The sequence below is a fragment of the Pleurodeles waltl genome, chromosome 9 (assembly GCF_031143425.1).
Source record: "Pleurodeles waltl isolate 20211129_DDA chromosome 9, aPleWal1.hap1.20221129, whole genome shotgun sequence".
Classification (NCBI taxonomy): domain Eukaryota; kingdom Metazoa; phylum Chordata; class Amphibia; order Caudata; family Salamandridae; genus Pleurodeles; species Pleurodeles waltl.
The window spans coordinates 488357815-488380565 of NC_090448.1; positions in this window are offsets into that span (position 1 = coordinate 488357815).

Genomic DNA, 22751 nt, shown 5'->3' on the forward strand with positions numbered 1-22751 from the left:
ACCCAGCGTTCCCCCAAGTCTCCCGATAAAAATGATACCTCACTTGTGTGGGTAGGCCTAGCGCCCGCGACAGGAAATACCCCAAAACGCAACGTGGACACATCACATTTTTTGAAAGAAAACAGAGGTGTTTTTTGCAAAGTGCCTACCTGTAGATTTTGGCCTCTAGCTCAGCCGGCGCCTAGGGAAACCTACCAAACCTGTGCATTTGTGAAAACTAGAGACCTAAGGGAATCCAAGATGGGGTGACTTGTGGGGCTCTGACCAGGTTCTGTTACCCAGAATCCTTTGCAAACCTCAAAATTTGGGTAAAAAAACACATTTTCCTCACATTTCGGTGACAGAAAGTTCTGGAATCAGAGAGGAGCCACAAATTTCCTTCCACCCAGCGTTCCCCCAAGTCTCCCGATAAAAATGATACCTCACTTGTGTGGGTAGGCCTAGCGCCCGTGGCAGGAAATGCCCCAAAACGCAACATGGACACATCACATTTTTTTAAAGAAAACAGAGGTGTTTTTTGCAAAGTGCCTACCTGTAGATTTTGGCCTCTATCTCAGCCGGCACCTAGGGAAACCTACCAAACCTGTGCATTTGTGAAAACTAGAGACCTAGGGGAATCCAAGATGGGGTGACTTGTGGGGCTCTGACTAGGTTCTGTTACCCAGAATCCTTTGCAAACCTCAAAATTTGGCTAAAAAAACATTTTCCTCACATTTCGGTGACAGAAAGTTCTGGAATCAGAGAGGAGCCACAAATTTCCTTCCACTCAGCGTTCCGCCAAGTCTCCCGATAAAAATGATACCTCACTTATGTGGGTAGGCATAGCGCCCGCGACAGGAAATGCCCAAAAACGCAACGTGGACACATCACATTTTTTTAAAGAAAACAGAGGTGTTTTTTGCAAAGTGCCTACCTGTAGATTTTGGCATCTAGTTCAGCCGGCACCTAGGGAAACCTACCAAACCTGTGCATTTGTGAAAACTAGAGACCTAGGGGAATCCAAGATGGGGTGACTTGTGGGGCTCTGACCAGGTTCTGTTACCCAGAATCCTTTGCAAACCTCAAAATTTGCCTAAAAAAACACATTTTCCTCACATTTCGGTGACAGAAAGTTCTGGAATCAGAGAGAAGCCACAAATTTCCTTCCACCTAGCGTTCCGCCAAGTCTCCCGATAAAAATGATACCTCACTTGTGTGGGTAGGCCTAGCGCCCGCGACAGGAAATGCCCCAAAACGCAAAGTGGACACATCACATTTTTTTAAAGAAAACAGAGGTGTTTTTTGCAAAGTGCCTACCTGTAGATTTTGTCCTCTAGCTCAGCCGGCACCTAGGGAAACCTACCAAACCTGTGCATTTTTGAAAACTAGAGACCTAGGGGAATCCAAGATGGGGTGACTTGTGGGGCTCTGACCAGGTTCTGTTACCCAGAATCCTTTGCAAACCTCAAAATTTGGGTAAAAAAACACATTTTCCTCACATTTCGGTGACAGAAAGTTCTGGAATCAGAGGAGCCACAAATTTCCTTCCACCCAGCGTTCCGCCAAGCCTCCCGAAAAAAATGATACCTCACTTATGTGGGTAGGCATAGCGCCCGCGACAGGAAATGCCCCAAAACGCAACTTGGACACATCACATTTTTTGAAAGAAAACAGAGGTGTTTTTTGCAAAGTGCCTACCTGTAGATTTTGGCCTCTAGCTCAGCCGGCGCCTAGGGAAACCTACCGAATCTGTGCATTTGTGAAAACTAGAGACCTAAGGGAATCCAAGATGGGGTGACTTGTGGGGCTCTGACCAGGTTCTGTTACCCAGAATCCTTTGCAAACCTCAAAATGTGGCTAAAAAAAACACATTTTCCTCACATTTCGGTGACAGAAAGTTCTGGAATCAGAGAGGAGCCACAAATTTCCTTCCACCCAGCGTTCCCTCAAGTCTCCCGATAAAAATGATACCTCACTTGTGTGGGTAGGCCTAGCGCCCACGGCAGGAAATGCCCCAAAACGCAACGTGGACACATCACATTTTTTTAAAGAAAACAGAGGTGTTTTTTGCAAAGTGCCTACCTGTAGATTTTGGCCTCTATCTCAGCCGGCACCTAGGGAAACCTACCAAACCTGTGCATTTGGGAAAACTAGAGACCTAGGGGAATCCAAGATGGGGTGACTTGTGGGGCTCTGACCAGGTTCTGTTACCCAGAATCCTTTGCAAACCTCAAAATGTGGCTAAAAAAACACATTTTCCTCACATTTCGGTGACAGAAAGTTCTGGAATCAGAGAGAAGCCACAAATTTCCTTCCACCTAGCGTTCCGCCAAGTCTCCCGATAAAAATGATACCTCACTTGTGTGGGTAGGCCTAGCGCCCGCGACAGGAAATGCCCCAAAACGTAACGTGGACACATCACATTTTTTTAAAGAAAACAGAGGTGTTTTTTGCAAAGTGCCTACCTGTAGATTTTGTCCTCTAGCTCAGCCGGCACCTAGGGAAACCTACCAAACCTGTGCATTTTTGAAAACTAGAGACCTAGGGGAATCCAAGATGGGGTGACTTGTGGGGCTCTGACCAGGTTCTGTTACCCAGAATCCTTTGCAAACCTCAAAATTTGGGTAAAAAAACTAATTTTCCTCACATTTCGGTGACAGAAAGTTCTGGAATCAGAGAGGAGCCACAAATTTCCTTCCACCCAGCGTTCCCCCAAGTCTCCCGATAAAAATGATTCTTCACTTGTGTGGGTAGGCCTAGCGCCCGCGACAGGAAATGCCCCAAAACGCAACGTGGACACATCACATTTTTTTAAGGAAAACAGAGGTGTTTTTTGCAAAGTGCCTACCTGTAGATTTTGGCCTCTAGCTCAGCCGGCGCCTAGGGAAACCTACCAAACCTGTGCATTTGTGAAAACTAGAGACCTAAGGGAATCCAAGATGGGGTGACTTGTGGGGCTCTGACCAGGTTCTGTTACCCAGAATCCTTTGCAAACCTCAAAATGTGGCTAAAAAAAACAAATTTTCCTCACATTTCGGTGACAAAAAGTTCTGGAATCAGAGAGGAGCCACAAATGTCCTTCCACTCAGCGTTCCCCCAAGTCTCCCGATAAAAATGATACCTCACTTGTGTGGGTAGGCATAGCGCCCGCGACAGGAAATGCCCCAAAACGCAACGTGGACACATCACATTTTTTTAAAGAAAACAGGTGTTTTTTGCAAAGTGCCTACCTGTAGATTTTGGCCTCTAGCTCAGCTGGCACCTAGGGAAACCTACCAAACCTGTGCATTTGTGAAAACTAGAGACCTAGGGGAATCCAAGATGGGGTGACTTGTGGGGCTCTGACTAGGTTCTGTTACCCAGAATCCTTTGCAAACCACAAAATTTGGCTAAAAAAAACATTTTCCTCACATTTCGGTGACAGAAAGTTCTGGAATCAGAGAGGAGCCACAAATTTCCTTCCACTCAGCGTTCCGCCAAGTCTCCCGATAAAAATGATACCTCACTTATGTGGGTAGGCATAGCGCCCGCGACAGGAAATGCCCAAAAACGCAACGTGGACACATCACATTTTTTTAAAGAAAACAGAGGTGTTTTTTGCAAAGTGCCTACCTGTAGATTTTGGCCTCTAGCTCAGCCGGCACCTAGGGAAACCTACCAAACCTGTGCATTTGTGAAAACTAGAGACCTAGGGGAATCCAAGATGGGGTGACTTGTGGGGCTCTGACCAGGTTCTGTTACCCAGAATCCTTTGCAAACCTCAAAATTTGCCTAAAAAAACACATTTTCCTCACATTTCGGTGACAGAAAGTTCTGGAATCAGAGAGAAGCCACAAATTTTCTTCCACCTAGCGTTCCGCCAAGTCTCCCGATAAAAATGATACCTCACTTGTGTGGGTAGGCCTAGCGCCCGCGACAGGAAATGCCCCAAAACGCAAAGTGGACACATCACATTTTTTTAAAGAAAACAGAGGTGTTTTTTGCAAAGTGCCTACCTGTAGATTTTGTCCTCTAGCTCAGCCGGCACCTAGGGAAACCTACCAAACCTGTGCATTTTTGAAAACTAGAGACCTAGGGGAATCCAAGATGGGGTGACTTGTGGGGCTCTGACCAGGTTCTGTTACCCAGAATCCTTTGCAAACCTCAAAATTTGGGTAAAAAAACACATTTTCCTCACATTTCGGTGACAGAAAGTTCTGGAATCAGAGGAGCCACAAATTTCCTTCCACCCAGCGTTCCGCCAAGCCTCCCGAAAAAAATGATACCTCACTTATGTGGGTAGGCATAGCGCCCGCGACAGGAAATGCCCCAAAACGCAACGTGGACACATCACATTTTTTGAAAGAAAACAGAGGTGTTTTTTGCAAAGTGCCTACCTGTAGATTTTGGCCTCTAGCTCAGCCGGCGCCTAGGGAAACCTACCGAATCTGTGCATTTGTGAAAACTAGAGACCTAAGGGAATCCAAGATGGGGTGACTTGTGGGGCTCTGACCAGGTTCTGTTACCCAGAATCCTTTGCAAACCTCAAAATGTGGCTAAAAAAAACACATTTTCCTCACATTTCGGTGACAGAAAGTTCTGGAATCAGAGAGGAGCCACAAATTTCCTTCCACCCAGCGTTCCCTCAAGTCTCCCGATAAAAATGATACCTCACTTGTGTGGGTAGGCCTAGCGCCCACGGCAGGAAATGCCCCAAAACGCAACGTGGACACATCACATTTTTTTAAAGAAAACAGAGGTGTTTTTTGCAAAGTGCCTACCTGTAGATTTTGGCCTCTATCTCAGCCGGCACCTAGGGAAACCTACCAAACCTGTGCATTTGGGAAAACTAGAGACCTAGGGGAATCCAAGATGGGGTGACTTGTGGGGCTCTGACCAGGTTCTGTTACCCAGAATCCTTTGCAAACCTCAAAATGTGGCTAAAAAAACACATTTTCCTCACATTTCGGTGACAGAAAGTTCTGGAATCAGAGAGAAGCCACAAATTTCCTTCCACCTAGCGTTCCGCCAAGTCTCCCGATAAAAATGATACCTCACTTGTGTGGGTAGGCCTAGCGCCCGCGACAGGAAATGCCCCAAAACGTAACGTGGACACATCACATTTTTTTAAAGAAAACAGAGGTGTTTTTTGCAAAGTGCCTACCTGTAGATTTTGTCCTCTAGCTCAGCCGGCACCTAGGGAAACCTACCAAACCTGTGCATTTTTGAAAACTAGAGACCTAGGGGAATCCAAGATGGGGTGACTTGTGGGGCTCTGACCAGGTTCTGTTACCCAGAATCCTTTGCAAACCTCAAAATTTGGGTAAAAAAACTAATTTTCCTCACATTTCGGTGACAGAAAGTTCTGGAATCAGAGAGGAGCCACAAATTTCCTTCCACCCAGCGTTCCCCCAAGTCTCCCGATAAAAATGATTCTTCACTTGTGTGGGTAGGCCTAGCGCCCGCGACAGGAAATGCCCCAAAACGCAACGTGGACACATCACATTTTTTTAAGGAAAACAGAGGTGTTTTTTGCAAAGTGCCTACCTGTAGATTTTGGCCTCTAGCTCAGCCGGCGCCTAGGGAAACCTACCAAACCTGTGCATTTGTGAAAACTAGAGACCTAAGGGAATCCAAGATGGGGTGACTTGTGGGGCTCTGACCAGGTTCTGTTACCCAGAATCCTTTGCAAACCTCAAAATGTGGCTAAAAAAAACAAATTTTCCTCACATTTCGGTGACAAAAAGTTCTGGAATCAGAGAGGAGCCACAAATTTCCTTCCACTCAGCGTTCCCCCAAGTCTCCCGATAAAAATGATACCTCACTTGTGTGGGTAGGCATAGCGCCCGCGACAGGAAATGCCCCAAAACGCAACGTGGACACATCACATTTTTTTAAAGAAAACAGGTGTTTTTTGCAAAGTGCCTACCTGTAGATTTTGGCATCTAGCTCAGCCGGCACCTAGGGAAACCTACCAAACCTGTGCATTTGTGAAAACTAGAGACCTAGGGGAATCCAAGATGGGGTGACTTGTGGGGCTCTGACCAGGTTCTGTTACCCAGAATCCTTTGCAAACCTCAAAATTTGGGTAAAAAAAACACCTTTTCCTCACATTTCGGTGACAGAAAGTTCTGGAATCAGAGAGGAGCCACAAATTTCCTTCCACCCAGCGTTCCCCCAAGTCTCCCGATAAAAATGATACCTCACTTGTGTGGGTAGGCCTAGCGCCCGTGGCAGGAAATGCCCCAAAACGCAACATGGACACATCACATTTTTTTAAAGAAAACAGAGGTGTTTTTTGCAAAGTGCCTACCTGTAGATTTTGGCCTCTATCTCAGCCGGCACCTAGGGAAACCTACCAAACCTGTGCATTTGTGAAACCTAGAGACCTAGGGGAATCCAAGATGGGGTGACTTGTGGGGCTCTGACTAGGTTCTGTTACCCAGAATCCTTTGCAAACCTCAAAATTTGGTTAAAAAAAAACATTTTCCTCACATTTCGGTGACAGAAAGTTCTTGAATCAGAGAGGAGCCACAAATTTCCTTCCACCCAGCGTTCCCCCAAGTCTCCCGATAAAAATTATTCTTCACTTGTGTGGGTAGGCCTAGCGCCCGCGACAGGAAATGCCCCAAAACGCAACGTGGACACATCACATTTTTTTTAAGAAAACAGAGGTGTTTTTTGCAAAGTGCCTACCTGTAGATTTTGGCCTCTAGCTCAGCCGGCGCCTAGGGAAACCTACCAAACCTGTGCATTTGTGAAAACTAGAGACCTAAGGAAATCCAAGATGGGGTGACTTGTGGGGCTCTGACCAGGTTCCGTTACCCAGAATCCTTTGCAAACCTCAAAATGTGGCTAAAAAAAACACATTTTCCTCACATTTCGGTGACAGAAAGTTCTGGAATCAGAGAGGAGCCACAAATTTCCTTCCACCCAGCGTTCCCCCAAGTCTCCCGATAAAAATGATACCTCACTTGTGTGGGTAGGCCTAGCGCCCGCGACAGGAAATGCCCCAAAACGCAACGTGGACACATCACATTTTTTGAAAGAAAACAGGTGTTTTTTGCAAAGTGCCTACCTGTAGATTTTGGCCTCTAGCTCAGCTGGCACCTAGGGAAACCTACCAAACCTGTGCATTTGTGAAAACTAGAGACCTAGGGGAATCCGAGATGGGGTGACTTGTGGGGCTCTGACCAGGTTCTGTTACCCAGAATCCTTTGCAAACCTCAAAATGTGGCTAAAAAACACATTTTCCTCACATTTCGGTGACAGAAAGTTCTGGAATCAGAGAGAAGCCACAAATTTCCTTCCACCTAGCGTTCCGCCAAGTCTCCCGATAAAAATGATACCTCACTTGTGTGGGTAGGCCTAGGCGCCCGCGACAGGAAATGCCCCAAAACGCAACGTGGACACATCACATTTTTTTAAAGAAAACAGAGGTGTTTTTTTGCAAAGTGCCTACCTGTAGATTTTGTCCTCTAGCTCAGCCGGCACCTAGGGAAACCTACCAAACCTGTGCATTTTTGAAAACTAGAGACCTAGGGGAATCCAAGATGGGGTGACTTGTGGGGCTCTGACCAGGTTCTGTTACCCAGAATCCTTTGCAAACCTCAAAATTTGGGTAAAAAAACAAATTTTCCTCACATTTCGGTGACAGAAAGTTCTGGAATCAGAGAGGAGCCACAAATTTCCTTCCACCCAGCGTTCCCCCAAGTCTCCCGATAAAAATTATTCTTCACTTGTGTGGGTAGGCCTAGCGCCCACGACAGGAAATGCCCCAAAACGCAACGTGGACACATCACATTTTTTTAAGGAAAACAGAGGTGTTTTTTTGCAAAGTGCCTACCTGTAGATTTTGGCCTCTAGCTCAGCCGGCGCCTAGGGAAACCTACCAAACCTGTGCATTTGTGAAAACTAGAGACCTAAGGGAATCCAAGATGGGGTGACTTGTGGGGCTCTGACCAGTTTCTGTTACCCAGAATCCTTTGCAAACCTCAAAATGTGGCTAAAAAAAACAAATTTTCCTCACATTTCGGTGACAGAAAGTTCTGGAATCAGAGAGGAGCCACAAATTTCCTCCCACTCAGCGTTCCCCCAAGTCTCCCGATAAAAATGATACCTCACTTGTGTGGGTAGGCCTAGCGCCCGCGGCAGGAAATGCCCCAAAACGCAACGTGGACACATCACATTTTTTTAAAGAAAACAGAGGTGTTTTTTGCAAAGTGCCTACCTGTAGATTTTGGCCTCTATCTCAGCCGGCACCTAGGGAAACCTACCAAACCTGTGCATTTGTGAAAACTAGAGACCTAGGGGAATCCAAGATGGGGTGACTTGTGGGGCTCTGACTAGGTTCTGTTACCCAGAATCCTTTGCAAACCACAAAATTTGGCTAAAAAAAACATTTTCCTCACATTTCGGTGACAGAAAGTTCTGGAATCAGAGAGGAGCCACAAATTTCCTTCCACTCAGCGTTCCGCCAAGTCTCCCGATAAAAATGATACCTCACTTATGTGGGTAGGCATAGCGCCCGCGACAGGAAATGCCCAAAAACGCAACGTGGACACATCACATTTTTTTAAAGAAAACAGAGGTGTTTTTTGCAAAGTGCCTACCTGTAGGTTTTGGCATCTAGTTCAGCCGGCACCTAGGGAAACCTACCAAACCTGTGCATTTTTGAAAACTAGAGACCTAGGGGAATCCAAGATGGGGTAAATTGTGGGGCTCTGACCAGGTTCTGTTACCCAGAACCCTTTGCAAACCTCAAAATTTGCCTAAAAAAACACATTTTCCTCACATTTCGGTGACAGAAAGTTCTGGAATCAGAGAGGAGCCACAAATTTCCTTCCACCCAGCGTTCCCCCAAGTCTCCCGATAAAAATGATACCTCACTTGTGTGGGTAGGCCTAGCGCCCGCGACAGGTAATGCCCCAAAACGCAACGTGGACACATCACATTTTTTTAAAGAAAACAGGTGTTTTTTGCAAAGTGCCTACCTGTAGATTTTGGCCTCTAGCTCAGCCGGCACCTAGGGAAACCTACCAAACCTGTGCATTTGTGAAAACTAGAGACCTAGGGGAATCCAAGATGGGGTGACTTGTGGGGCTCTGACCAGGTTCTGTTACCCAGAATCCTTTGCAAACCTCAAAATGTGGCTAAAAAAACACATTTTCCTCACATTTCGGTGACAGAAAGTTCTGGAATCAGAGAGAAGCCACAAATTTCCTTCCACCTAGCGTTCCGCCAAGTCTCCCGATAAAAATGATACCTCACTTGTGTGGGTAGGCCTAGCGCCCGCGACAGGAAATGCCCCAAAACACAAAGTGGACAATCACATTTTTTTAAAGAAAACAGAGGTGTTTTTTGCAAAGTGCCTACCTGTAGATTTTGTCCTCTAGCTCAGCCGGCACCTAGGGAAACCTACCAAACCTGTGCATTTTTGAAAACTAGAGACCTAGGGGAATCCAAGATGGGGTGACTTGTGGGGCTCTGACCAGGTTCTGTTACCCAGAATCCTTTGCAAACCTCAAAATTTGGGTAAAAAAACACATTTTCCTCACATTTCGGTGACAGAAAGTTCTGGAATCAGAGGAGCCACAAATTTCCTTCCACCCAGCGTTCCGCCAAGCCTCCCGAAAAAAATGATACCTCACTTATGTGGGTAGGCATAGCGCCCGCGACAGGAAATGCCCCAAAACGCAACGTGGACACATCACATTTTTTGAATGAAAAAAGAGGTGTTTTTTGCAAAGTGCCTAACTGTAGATTTTGGCCTCTAGCTCAGCCAGCACCTAGGGAAACCTACCAAACCTGTGAACTTTTGAAAACTAGAGACCTAGGGGAATCCAAGATGGGGTGACTTGTGGGGCTCTGACCAGGTTCTGTTACCCAGAATCCTTTGCAAACCTCAAAATTTGGCTAAAAAAACACATTTTCCTCACATTTCGGTGACAGAAAGTTCTGGAATCAGAGAGGAGCCACAAATTTCCTTCCACCCAGCGTTCCCCCAAGTCTCCCGATAAAAATGATACCTCACTTGTGTGGGTAGGCCTAGCGCCCGCGACAGGAAATGCCCCAAAACGCAACGTGGACACATCAAATTTTTTGAAAGAAAACAGGTGTTTTTTGCAAAGTGCCTACCTGTAGATTTTGGCCTCTAGCTCAGCTGGCACCTAGGGAAACCTACCAAACCTGTGCATTTGTGAAAACTAGAGACCTAGGGGAATCCAAGATGGGGTGACTTGTGGGGCTCTGACCAGGTTCTGTTACCCAGAATCCTTTGCAAACCTCAAAATTTGGCTAAAAAAACACATTTTCCTCACATTTCGGTGACAGAAAGTTCTGGAATCAGAGAGGAGCCACAAATTTCCTTCCACCCAGCGTTCCCCCAAGTCTCCCGATAAAAATGATACCTCACTTGTGTGGGTAGGCCTAGCGCCCGCGACAGGAAATGCCCCAAAACGCAACGTGGACACATCACATTTTTTGAAAGAAAACAGGTGTTTTTTGCAAAGTGCCTACCTGTAGATTTTGGCCTCTAGCTCAGCTGGCACCTAGGGAAACCTACCAAACCTGTGCATTTGTGAAAACTAGAGACCTAGGGGAATCCAAGATGGGGTGACTTGTGGGGCTCTGACCAGGTTCTGTTACCCAGAATCCTTTGCAAACCTCAAAATGTGGCTAAAAAAATACATTTTCCTCACATTTCGGTGACAGAAAGTTCTGGAATCAGAGAGAAGCCACAAATTTCCTTCCACCTAGCGTTCCGCCAAGTCTCCCGATAAAAATGATACCTCACTTGTGTGGGTAGGCCTAGCGCCCGCGACAGGAAATGCCCCAAAACGCAACGTGGACACATCACATTTTTTTAAAGAAAACAGAGGTGTTTTTTGCAAAGTGCCTACCTGTAGATTTTGTCCTCTAGCTCAGCCGGCACCTAGGGAAACCTACCAAACCTGTGCATTTTTGAAAACTAGAGACCTAGGGGAATCCAAGATGGGGTGACTTGTGGGGCTCTGACCAGGTTCTGTTACCCAGAATCCTTTGCAAACCTCAAAATTTGGGTAAAAAAACAAATTTTCCTCACATTTCGGTGACAGAAAGTTCTGGAATCAGAGAGGAGCCACAAATTTCCTTCCACCCAGCGTTCCCCCAAGTCTCCCGATAAAAATTATTCTTCACTTGTGTGGGTAGGCCTAGCGCCCACGATAGGAAATGCCCCAAAATGCAACGTGGACACATCACATTTTTTTAAGGAAAACAGAGGTGTTTTTTGCAAAGTGCCTACCTGTAGATTTTGGCCTCTAGCTCAGCCGGCGCCTAGGGAAACCTACCAAACCTGTGCATTTGTGAAAACTAGAGACCTAAGGGAATCCAAGATGGGGTGACTTGTGGGGCTCTGACCAGTTTCTGTTACCCAGAATCCTTTGCAAACCTCAAAATGTGGCTAAAAAAAACAAATTTTCCTCACATTTCGGTGACAGAAAGTTCTGGAATCAGAGAGGAGCCACAAATTTCCTCCCACTCAGCGTTCCCCCAAGTCTCCCGATAAAAATGATACCTCACTTGTGTGGGTAGGCCTAGCGCCCGCGGCAGGAAATGCCCCAAAACGCAACGTGGACACATCACATTTTTTGAAAGAAAACAGAGGTGTTTTTTGCAAAGTGCCTACCTGTAGATTTTGGCCTCTAGCTCAGCCGGCGCCTAGGGAAACCTACCAAACCTGTGCATTTGTGAAAACTAGAGACCTAAGGGAATCCAAGATGGGGTGACTTGTGGGGCTCTGACCAGGTTCTGTTACCCAGAATCCTTTGCAAACCTCAAAATGTGGCTAAAAAAAACACATTTTCCTCACATTTCGGTGACAGAAAGTTCTGGAATCAGAGAGGAGCCACAAATTTCCTTCCACCCAGCGTTCCCTCAAATCTCCCGATAAAAATGATACCTCACTTGTGTGGGTAGGCCTAGCGCCCGCGGCAGGAAATGCCCCAAAACGCAACGTGGACACATCACATTTTTTTAAAGAAAACAGAGGTGTTTTTTGCAAAGTGCCTACCTGTAGATTTTGGCCTCTATCTCAGCCGGCACCTAGGGAAACCTACCAAACCTGTGCATTTGGGAAAACTAGAGACCTAGGGGAATCCAAGATGGGGTGACTTGTGGGGCTCTGACCAGGTTCTGTTACCCAGAATCCTTTGCAAACCTCAAAATTTGGCTAAAAAAAACACATTTTCCTCACATTTCGGTGACAGAAAGTTCTGGAATCAGAGAGGAGCCACAAATTTCCTTCCACCCAGCGTTCCCCCAAGTCTCCCGATAAAAATTATTCTTCACTTGTGTGGGTAGGCCTAGCGCCCGCGACAGGAAATGCCCCAAAACGCAACGTGGACACATCACATTTTTTGAAAGAAACCAGAGGTGTTTTTTGCAAAGTGCCTAACTGTAGATTTTGGCCTCTAGCTCAGCCGGCGCCTAGGGAAACCTACCAAACCTGTGCATTTGTGAAAACTAGAGACCTAAGGGAATCCAAGATGGGGTGACTTGTGGGGCTCTGACCAGGTTCTGTTACCCAGAATCCTTTGCAAACCTCAAAATGTGGCTAAAAAAAACACATTTTCCTCTCATTTCGGTGACAGAAAGTTCTGGAATCAGAGAGGAGCCACAAATTTCCTTCCACCCAGCGTTCCCCCAAGTCTCCCGATAAAAATGATACCTCACTTGTGTGGGTAGGCCTAGCGCCCGCGACAGGTAATGCCCCAAAACGCAACGTGGACACATCACATTTTTTGAAAGAAAACAGGTGTTTTTTGCAAAGTGCCTACCTGTAGATTTTGGCCTCTAGCTCAGCTGGCACCTAGGGAAACCTACCAAACCTGTGCATTTGTGAAAACTAGAGACCTAGGGGAATCCAAGATGGGGTGACTTGTGGGGCTCTGACCAGGTTCTGTTACCCAGAATCCTTTGCAAACCTCAAAACGTGGCTAAAAAAACACATTTTCCTCACATTTCGGTGACAGAAAGTTCTGGAATCAGAGAGAAGCCACAAATTTCCTTCCACCTAGCGTTCCGCCAAGTCTCCCGATAAAAATGATACCTCACTTGTGTGGGTAGGCCTAGCGCCCGCGACAGGAAATGCCCCAAAACGTAACGTGGACACATCACATTTTTTTAAAGAAAACAGAGGTGTTTTTTGCAAAGTGCCTACCTGTAGATTTTGTCCTCTAGCTCAGCCGGCACCTAGGGAAACCTACCAAACCTGTGCATTTTTGAAAACTAGAGACCTAGGGGAATCCAAGATGGGGTGACTTGTGGGGCTCTGACCAGGTTCTGTTACCCAGAATCCTTTGCAAACCTCAAAATTTGGGAAAAAAAACAAATTTTCCTCACATTTCGGTGACAGAAAGTTCTGGAATCAGAGAGGAGCCACAAATTTCCTTCCACCCAGCGTTCCCCCAAGTCTCCCGATAAAAATTATTCTTCACTTGTGTGGGTAGGCCTAGCGCCCGCGACAGGAAATGCCCCAAAACGCAACGTGGACACATCACATTTTTTTAAGGAAAACAGAGGTGTTTTTTGCAAAGTGCCTACCTGTAGATTTTGGCCTCTAGCTCAGCCGGCGCCTAGGGAAACCTACCAAACCTGCGCATTTGTGAAAACTAGAGACCTAAGGGAATCCAAGATGGGGTGACTTGTGGGGCTCTGACCAGGTTCTGTTACCCAGAATCCTTTGCAAACCTCAAAATGTGGCTAAAAAAAACAAATTTTCCTCACATTTCGGTGACAAAAAGTTCTGGAATCAGAGAGGAGCCACAAATTTCCTTCCACCCAGCGTTCCCCCAAGTCTCCCGATAAAAATTATTCTTCACTTGTGTGGGTAGGCCTAGCGCCCGCGACAGGAAATGCCCCAAAACGCAACGTGGACACATCACATTTTTTTAAAGAAAACAGGTGTTTTTTGCAAAGTGCCTACCTGTAGATTTTGGCCTCTAGCTCAGCCGGCACCTAGGGAAACCTACCAAACCTGTGCATTTGTGAAAACTAGAGACCTAGGGGAATCCAAGATGGGGTGACTTGTGGGGCTCTGACCAGGTTCTGTTACCCAGAATCCTTTGCAAACCTCAAAATTTGGGTAAAAAAACACATTTTCCTCACATTTCGGTGACAGAAAGTTCTGGAATCAGAGAGGAGCCACAAATTTCCTTCCACCCAGCGTTCCCCCAAGTCTCCCGATAAAAATGATACCTCACTTGTGTGGGTAGGCCTAGCGCCCGTGGCAGGAAATGCCCCAAAACGCAACATGGACACATCACATTTTTTTAAAGAAAACAGAGGTGTTTTTTGCAAAGTGCCTACCTGTAGATTTTGGCCTCTATCTCAGCCGGCACCTAGGGAAACCTACCAAACCTGTGCATTTGTGAAAACTAGAGACCTAGGGGAATCCAAGATGGGGTGACTTGTGGGGCTCTGACTAGGTTCTGTTACCCAGAATCCTTTGCAAACCTCAAAATTTGGCTAAAAAAACATTTTCCTCACATTTCGGTGACAGAAAGTTCTGGAATCAGAGAGGAGCCACAAATTTCCTTCCACTCAGCGTTCCGCCAAGTCTCCCGATAAAAATGATACCTCACTTATGTGGGTAGGCATAGCGCCCGCGACAGGAAATGCCCAAAAACGCAACGTGGACACATCACATTTTTTTAAAGAAAACAGAGGTGTTTTTTGCAAAGTGCCTACCTGTAGATTTTGGCATCTAGTTCAGCCGGCACCTAGGGAAACCTACCAAACCTGTGCATTTGTGAAAACTAGAGACCTAGGGGAATCCAAGATGGGGTGACTTGTGGGGCTCTGACCAGGTTCTGTCACCCAGAATCCTTTGCAAACCTCAAAATTTGCCTAAAAAAACACATTTTCCTCACATTTCGGTGACAGAAAGTTCTGGAATCAGAGAGAAGCCACAAATTTCCTTCCACCTAGCGTTCCGCCAAGTCTCCCGATAAAAATGATACCTCACTTGTGTGGGTAGGCCTAGCGCCCGCGACAGGAAATGCCCCAAAACGCAAAGTGGACACATCACATTTTTTTAAAGAAAACAGAGGTGTTTTTTGCAAAGTGCCTACCTGTAGATTTTGTCCTCTAGCTCAGCCGGCACCTAGGGAAACCTAGCAAACCTGTGCATTTTTGAAAACTAGAGACCTAGGGGAATCCAAGATGGGGTGACTTGTGGGGCTCTGACCAGGTTCTGTTACCCAGAATCCTTTGCAAACCTCAAAATTTGGGTAAAAAAACACATTTTCCTCACATTTCGGTGACAGAAAGTTCTGGAATCAGAGGAGCCACAAATTTCCTTCCACCCAGCGTTCCGCCAAGCCTCCCGAAAAAAATGATACCTCACTTATGTGGGTAGGCATAGCGCCCGCGACAGGAAATGCCCCAAAACGCAACGTGGACACATCACATTTTTTGAAAGAAAACAGAGGTGTTTTTTGCAAAGTGCCTACCTGTAGATTTTGGCCTCTAGCTCAGCCGGCGCCTAGGGAAACCTACCGAATCTGTGCATTTGTGAAAACTAGAGACCTAAGGGAATCCAAGATGGGGTGACTTGTGGGGCTCTGACCAGGTTCTGTTACCCAGAATCCTTTGCAAACCTCAAAATGTGGCTAAAAAAAACACATTTTCCTCACATTTCGGTGACAGAAAGTTCTGGAATCAGAGAGGAGCCACAAATTTCCTTCCACCCAGCGTTCCCTCAAGTCTCCCGATAAAAATGATACCTCACTTGTGTGGGTAGGCCTAGCGCCCGCGGCAGGAAATGCCCCAAAACGCAACGTGGACACATCACATTTTTTTAAAGAAAACAGAGGTGTTTTTTGCAAAGTGCCTACCTGTAGATTTTGGCCTCTATCTCAGCCGGCACCTAGGGAAACCTACCAAACCTGTGCATTTGGGAAAACTAGAGACCTAGGGGAATCCAAGATGGGGTGACTTGTGGGGCTCTGACCAGGTTCTGTTACCCAGAATCCTTTGCAAACCTCAAAATTTGGCTAAAAAAAACACATTTTCCTCACATTTCGGTGACAGAAAGTTCTGGAATCAGAGAGGAGCCACAAATTTCCTTCCACCCAGCGTTCCCCCAAGTCTCCCGATAAAAAGTATTCTTCACTTGTGTGGGTAGGCCTAGCGCCCGCGACAGGAAATGCCCCAAAACGCAACGTGGACACATCACATTTTTTTAAAGAAACCAGAGGTGTTTTTTGCAAAGTGCCTAACTGTAGATTTTGGCCTCTAGCTCAGCCGGCGCCTAGGGAAACCTACCAAACCTGTGCATTTGTGAAAACTAGAGACCTAAGGGAATCCAAGATGGGGTGACTTGTGGGGCTCTGACCAGGTTCTGTTACCCAGAATCCTTTGCAAACCTCAAAATGTGGCTAAAAAAAACACATTTTCCTCACATTTCGGTGACAGAAAGTTCTGGAATCAGAGAGGAGCCACAAATTTCCTTCCACCCAGCGTTCCCCCAAGTCTCCCGATAAAAATGATACCTCACTTGTGTGGGTAGGCCTAGCGCCCGCGACAGGTAATGCCCCAAAACGCAACGTGGACACATCACATTTTTTGAAAGAAAACAGGTGTTTTTTGCAAAGTGCCTACCTGTAGATTTTGGCCTCTAGCTCAGCTGGCACCTAGGGAAACCTACCAAACCTGTGCATTTGTGAAAACTAGAGACCTAGGGGAATCCAAGATGGGGTGACTTGTGGGGCTCTGACCAGGTTCTGTTACCCAGAATCCTTTGCAAACCTCAAAATGTGGCTAAAAAAACACATTTTCCTCACATTTCGGTGACAGAAAGTTCTGGAATCAGAGAGAAGCCACAAATTTCCTTCCACCTAGCGTTCCGCCAAGTCTCCCGATAAAAATGATACCTCACTTGTGTGGGTAGGCCTAGCGCCCGCGACAGGAAATGCCCCAAAACGTAACGTGGACACATCACATTTTTTTAAAGAAAACAGAGGTGTTTTTTGCAAAGTGCCTACCTGTAGATTTTGTCCTCTAGCTCAGCCGGCACCTAGGGAAACCTACCAAACCTGTGCATTTTTGAAAACTAGAGACCTAGGGGAATCCAAGATGGGGTGACTTGTGGGGCTCTGACCAGGTTCTGTTACCCAGAATCCTTTGCAAACCTCAAAATTTGGGTAAAAAAACTAATTTTCCTCACATTTTGGTGACAGAAAGTTCTGGAATCAGAAAGGAGCCACAAATTTCCTTCCACCCAGCGTTCCCCCAAGTCTCCTGATAAAAATTATTCTTCACTTGTGTGGGTAGGCCTAGCGCCCGCGACAGGAAATGCCCCAAAACGCAACGTGGACACATCACATTTTTTTAAGGAAAACAGAGGTGTTTTTTGCAAAGTGCCTACCTGTAGATTTTGGCCTCTAGCTCAGCCGGCGCCTAGGGAAACCTACCAAACCTGTGCATTTCTGAAAACTAGAGACCTAAGGGAATCCAAGATGGGGTGACTTGTGGGGCTCTGACCAGGTTCTGTTACCCAGAATCCTTTGCAAACCTCAAAATGTGGCTAAAAAAAACAAATTTTCCTCACATTTCGGTGACAAAAAGTTCTGGAATCAGAGAGGAGCCACAAATTTCCTTCCACTCAGCGTTCCCCAAAGTCTCCCGATAAAAATGATACCTCACTTGTGTGGGTAGGCCTAGCGCCCGCGACAGGAAATGCCCCAAAACGCAACGTGGACACATCACATTTTTTTAAAGAAAACAGGTGTTTTTTGCAAAGTGCCTACCTGTAGATTTTGGCCTCTAGCTCAGCCGGCACCTAGGGAAACCTACCAAACCTGTGCATTTGTGAAAACTAGAGACCTAGGGGAATCCAAGATGGGGTGACTTGTGGGGCTCTGACCAGGTTCTGTTACCCAGAATCCTTTGCAAACCTCAAAATTTGGGTAAAAAAACACATTTTCCTCACATTTCGGTGACAGAAAGTTCTGGAATCAGAGAGGAGCCACAAATTTCCTTCCACCCAGCGTTCCCCCAAGTCTCCCGATAAAAATGATACCTCACTTGTGTGGGTAGGCCTAGCGCCCGTGGCAGGAAATGCCCCAAAACGCAACATGGACACATCACATTTTTTTAAAGAAAACAGAGGTGTTTTTTGCAAAGTGCCTACCTGTAGATTTTGGCCTCTATCTCAGCTGGCACCTAGGGAAACCTACCAAACCTGTGCATTTGTGAAAACTAGAGACCTAGGGGAATCCAAGATGGGGTGACTTGTGGGGCTCTGACTAGGTTCTGTTACCCAGAATCCTTTGCAAACCTCAAAATTTGGCTAAAAAAACATTTTCCTCACATTTCGGTGACAGAAAGTTCTGGAATCAGAGAGGAGCCACAAATTTCCTTCCACTCAGCGTTCCGCCAAGTCTCCCGATAAAAATGATACCTCACTTATGTGGGTAGGCATAGCGCCCGCGACAGGAAATGCCCAAAAACGCAACGTGGACACATCACATTTTTTTAAAGAAAACAGAGGTGTTTTTTGCAAAGTGCCTACCTGTAGATTTTGGCATCTAGTTCAGCCGGCACCTAGGGAATCCTACCAAACCTGTGCATTTGTGAAAACTAGAGACCTAGGGGAATCCAAGATGGGGTGACTTGTGGGGCTCTGACCAGGTTCTGTTACCCAGAATCCTTTGCAAACCTCAAAATTTGCCTAAAAAAACACATTTTCCTCACATTTCGGTGACAGAAAGTTCTGGAATCAGAGAGAAGCCACAAATTTCCTTCCACCTAGCGTTCCGCCAAGTCTCCCGATAAAAATGATACCTCACTTGTGTGGGTAGGCCTAGCGCCCGCGACAGGAAATGCCCCAAAACGCAAAGTGGACACATCACATTTTTTTAAAGAAAACAGAGCTGTTTTTTGCAAAGTGCCTACCTGTAGATTTTGTCCTCTAGCTCAGCCGGCACCTAGGGAAACCTACCAAACCTGTGCATTTTTGAAAACTAGAGACCCAGGGGAATCCAAGATGGGGTGACTTGTGGGGCTCTGACCAGGTTCTGTTACCCAGAATCCTTTGCAAACCTCAAAATTTGGGTAAAAAAACACATTTTCCTCACATTTCGGTGACAGAAAGTTCTGGAATCAGAGGAGCCACAAATTTCCTTCCACCCAGCGTTCCGCCAAGCCTCCCGAAAAAAATGATACCTCACTTATGTGGGTAGGCATAGCGCCCGCGACAGGAAATGCCCCAAAACGCAACGTGGACACATCAAATTTTTTGAAAGAAAACAGAGGTGTTTTTTGCAAAGTGCCTACCTGTAGATTTTGGCCTCTAGCTCAGCCGGCGCCTAGGGAAACCTACCGCATCTGTGCATTTGTGAAAACTAGAGACCTAAGGGAATCCAAGATGGGGTGACTTGTGGGGCTCTGACCAGGTTCTGTTACCCAGAATCCTTTGCAAACCTCAAAATGTGGCTAAAAAAAACACATTTTCCTCACATTTCGGTGACAGAAAGTTCTGGAATCAGAGAGGAGCCACAAATTTCCTTCCACCCAGCGTTCCCCCAAGTCTCCCGATAAAAATGATACCTCACTTGTGTGGGTAGGCCTAGCGCCCGCGGCAGGAAATGCCCCAAAACGCAACGTGGACACATCACATTTTTCTAAAGAAAACAGAGGTGTTTTTTGCAAAGTGCCTACCTGTAGATTTTGGCCTCTATCTCAGCCGGCACCTAGGGAAACCTACCAAACCTGTGCATTTGTGAAAACTAGAGACCTAGGGAAATACAAGATGGGGTGACTTGTGGGGCTCTGACTAGGTTCTGAAACCCAGAATCCTTTGCAAACCTCAAAATTTGGCTAAAAAAAACATTTTCCTCACATTTCGGTGACAGAAAGTTCTGGAATCAGGGAGGAGCCACAAATTTCCTTCCACTCAGCGTTCCGCCAAGTCTCCCGATAAAAATGATACCTCACTTATGTGGGTAGGCATAGCGCCCGCGACAGGAAATGCCCCAAAACGCAACGTGGACACATCACATTTTTTGAAAGAAAACAGGGGTGTTTTTTGCAAAGTGCCTACCTGTAGATTTTGGCATCTAGTTCAGCCGGCACCTAGGGAAACCTACCAAACCTGTGCATTTTTGAAAACTAGAGACCTAGGGGAATCCAAGATGGGGTAAATTGTGGGGCTCTGACCAGGTTCTGTTACCCAGAACCCTTTGCAAACCTCAAAATTTGCCTAAAAAAACACATTTTCCTCACATTTCGGTGACAGAAAGTTCTGGTAACTCAGAGGAGCAACAAATTTCCTTCCACCCAGCGTTCCCCCAAGTCTCTCGATAAAAATGGTACCTCACTTGTGTGGGTAGGCCTAGCCCCCACGAAAGGAAATGGCCCAAAACACAACGTGGACACATCACAAATTTCCTTCCACCCAGCGTTCCCCCAAGTCTCCCGATAAAAATGATACCTCACTTGTGTGGGTAGGCCTAGCGCCCGCGGCAGGAAATGCCCCAAAACGCAACGTGGACACATCACATTTTTTTAAAGAAAACAGAGGTGTTTTTTGCAAAGTGCCTACCTGTAGATTTTGGCCTCTATCTCAGCCGGCACCTAGGGAAACCTACCAAACCTGTGCATTTGTGAAAACTAGAGACCTAGGGGAATCCAAGATGGGGTGACTTGTGGGGCTCTGACTAGGTTCTGTTACCCAGAATCCTTTGCAAACCTCAAAATTTGGCTAAAAAAAACATTTTCCTCACATTTCGGTGACAGAAAGTTCTGGAATCAGAGAGGAGCCACAAATTTCCTTCCACTCAGCGTTCCGCCAAGTCTCCCGATAAAAATGATACCTCACTTATGTGGGTAGGCATAGCGCCCGTGACAGGAAATGCCCAAAAACGCAACGTGGACACATCACATTTTTTGAAAGAAAACAGAGGTGTTTTTTGCAAAGTGCCTACCTGTAGATTTTGGCATCTAGTTCAGCCGGCACCTAGGGAAACCTACCAAACCTGTGCATTTTTGAAAACTAGAGACCTAGGGGAATCCAAGATGGGGTAAATTGTGGGGCTCTGACCAGGTTCTGTTACCCAGAACCCTTTGCAAAACTCAAAATGTGGCTAAAAAAACACATTTTCCTCACATTTCGGTGACAGAAAGTTCTGGAATCAGAGAGAAGCCACAAATTTCCTTCCACCTAACGTTCCGCCAAGTCTCCCGATAAAAATGATACCTCACTTGTGTGGGTAGACCTAGCGCCCGCGACAGGAAATGCCCCAAAACGCAACGTGGAAACATCACATTTTTTTAAAGAAAACAGAGGTGTTTTTTGCAAAGTGCCTACCTGTAGATTTTGTCCTCTAGCTCAGCCGGCACCTAGGGAAACCTACCAAACCTGTGCATTTTTGAAAACTAGAGACCTAGGGGAATCCAAGATGGGGTGACTTGTGGGGCTCTGATCAGGTTCTGTTACCCAGAACCCTTTGCAAACCTCAAAATTTGCCTAAAAAAACACATTTTCCTCACATTTCGGTGACAGAAAGTTCTGGAATCAGAGAGGAGCCACAAATGTCCTTCCACCCAGCGTTCCCCCAAGTCTCCCGATAAAAATGATACCTCACTTGTGTGGGTAGGCCTAGCGCCCGCGACAGGTAATGCCCCAAAACGCAACGTGGACACATCACATTTTTTGAAAGAAAACAGGTGTTTTTTGCAACGTGCCTACCTGTAGATTTTGGCCTCTAGCTCAGCCGGCACCTAGGGAAACCTACCAAACCTGTGCATTTGTGAAAACTAGAGACCTAGGGGAATCCAAGATGGGGTGACTTGTGGGGCTCTGACCAGGTTCTGTTACCCAGAATCCTTTGCAAACCTCAAAATGTGGCTAAAAAAACACATTTTCCTCACATTTCGGTGACAGAAAGTTCTGGAATCAGAGAGAAGCCACAAATTTCCTTCCACCTAGCGTTCCGCCAAGTCTCCCGATAAAAATGATACCTCACTTGTGTGGGTAGGCCTAGCGCCCGCGACAGGAAATGCCCCAAAACGCAACGTGGAAACATCACATTTTTTGAAAGAAAACAGGGGTGTTTTTTGCAAAGTGCCTACCTGTAGATTTTGGCATCTAGTTCAGCCGGCACCTAGGGAAACCTACCAAACCTGTGCATTTTTGAAAACTAGAGACCTAGGGGAATCCAAGATGGGGTAAATTGTGGGGCTCTGACCAGGTTCTGTTACCCAGAACCCTTTGCAAACCTCAAAATTTGCCTAAAAAAACACATTTTCCTCACATTTCGGTGACAGAAAGTTCTGGTAACTCAGAGGAGCAACAAATTTCCTTCCACCCAGCGTTCCCCCAAGTCTCTCGATAAAAATGGTACCTCACTTGTGTGGGTAGGCCTAGCCCCCACGAAAGGAAATGGCCCAAAACACAACGTGGACACATCACAAATTTCCTTCCACCCAGCGTTCCCCCAAGTCTCCCGATAAAAATGATACCTCACTTGTGTGGGTAGGCCTAGCGCCCGCGGCAGGAAATGCCCCAAAACGCAACGTGGACACATCACATTTTTTTAAAGAAAACAGAGGTGTTTTTTGCAAAGTGCCTACCTGTAGATTTTGGCCTCTATCTCAGCCGGCACCTAGGGAAACCTACCAAACCTGTGCATTTGTGAAAACTAGAGACCTAGGGGAATCCAAGATGGGGTGACTTGTGGGGCTCTGACTAGGTTCTGTTACCCAGAATCCTTTGCAAACCTCAAAATTTGGCTAAAAAAAACATTTTC